Source organism: Etheostoma spectabile, chromosome 6 (assembly GCF_008692095.1).
Source record: "Etheostoma spectabile isolate EspeVRDwgs_2016 chromosome 6, UIUC_Espe_1.0, whole genome shotgun sequence".
Classification (NCBI taxonomy): Eukaryota; Metazoa; Chordata; class Actinopteri; order Perciformes; family Percidae; genus Etheostoma; species Etheostoma spectabile.
In genome coordinates, this window is record NC_045738.1 from 724,616 (window position 1) to 725,996 (window position 1,381).

At 39.4% G+C, this 1,381-nt stretch overlaps 1 long non-coding RNA gene across 1 annotated transcript in view; it reads right to left on the bottom strand.

The window, feature by feature from the left end:
• The window catches only part of LOC116690964 (uncharacterized), a 19,592-nt gene that overhangs the window by 11,580 nt on the left and 6,631 nt on the right, over positions 1 to 1,381 (bottom strand). The window lies entirely within an intron of this gene.

The window sequence follows — 1,381 nt, forward strand, 5'->3', positions numbered from 1 at the left end:
ATGCTTTGTACCACTCTTAACAAAATCCCTTAAATATTTCCCCCTGCTCATGTTTCTGTGGGCATAGGACTGTCCTTGGGGGGGCTGCTGTGTCCCTGACCTTTGTCTTGCATAGCAATAGTTTTTCTTAGTAAAGTTCATCCTGCCTGACATGAAATCCCAGCTGCTAATAACAAACCAAGCAGACAGACGGATGTTAGAAGACCGTGTATGTCACCTGTCTGTTTTCTTTACTATGAGTTTCCTGTATGGCATAAGAGGCGGGGAAGAGAGGAGGACAAAGCAGGAAATAATCTGGGTCACTCCCTCTATTAGCTGAAGGGGAGTGCAGAGGTCTGGCTAAAAGCTTGGACTGATCTGGACAAGACAGGACACGGTATAAAACACACAATGCACGCACAGTCGGTGCACAGGAGGAGAACACGGTGCAGTGTTTGTTAGTTGTTTAAGTGACAACAATGGTTGGCGTAAACAGAGGTTTAGATGACCTCAGGGCGTCTTCTCTGTGTATAAATACACACTGGATTAATATAGCCATCAGGCTCCATTGCTGTCACCATCACATTGATAACAATGGACAGAATAGAGGAGAAGGGAAGTATTTCTTTTGTTTGGGGTCAGCTCTGCCACTATTTTAGGAATAGTGATGATGTTACAAACGTGAGCTCAAACCATGGCTTTGCGTGCGATGAACCAGCAGTACTTGGATTACTTTGATGTCAATTATAACCCCACTGCTACAGCATATGTTTGAAATCCCTAAAAGATCCTGAAAGTTTACATGTTTGTCCGCCTTATCCAGTAACACAGTAGTTGATTAAAAACATTTTTCCTTAAATGTGATATTAATTTTTATTTCCAGTAAAGGTTGCTTTGTGCTAAACAGTTATATAAATAGTGAACTTTCAATACATTTTAGCAGAGTAGAGTGATAAAAAAGTCTGCAACAAAGTGGGACTAAAGTAAACGTGAAGAAGGATTCTCACTTCATTAAAATTGAAATTAAATGATGTACCCTTTGATTTATCTTTATAGACAAAAGACTACATAAAAATGTAGACAGTTTTCTTAATTCCTTTAAAGTGAAATATATTACCTAACATAACTTTTTTGCCCAAAACAAACAACTGTCAAACAAACATGGGAGTGGGATTTGCCCACTTCCTATCTGTGACCTTAAAGGTGCCCTGCCACACATATTTCATTACTTTTGTGGTAATGTCTGAAGTTCTACCATGGACTCTATAAAAAATTTTTGTAGTGAAGATGCCTTGGTTATCTTGTTTCAAGCCATTCTAGGATGGTATGGAAAGCAGGAAGACTCAGCTCTATTTGGGCCAGTTCTCATAAATATTCAATGAGCTAAGCTGCTTGACTCTGA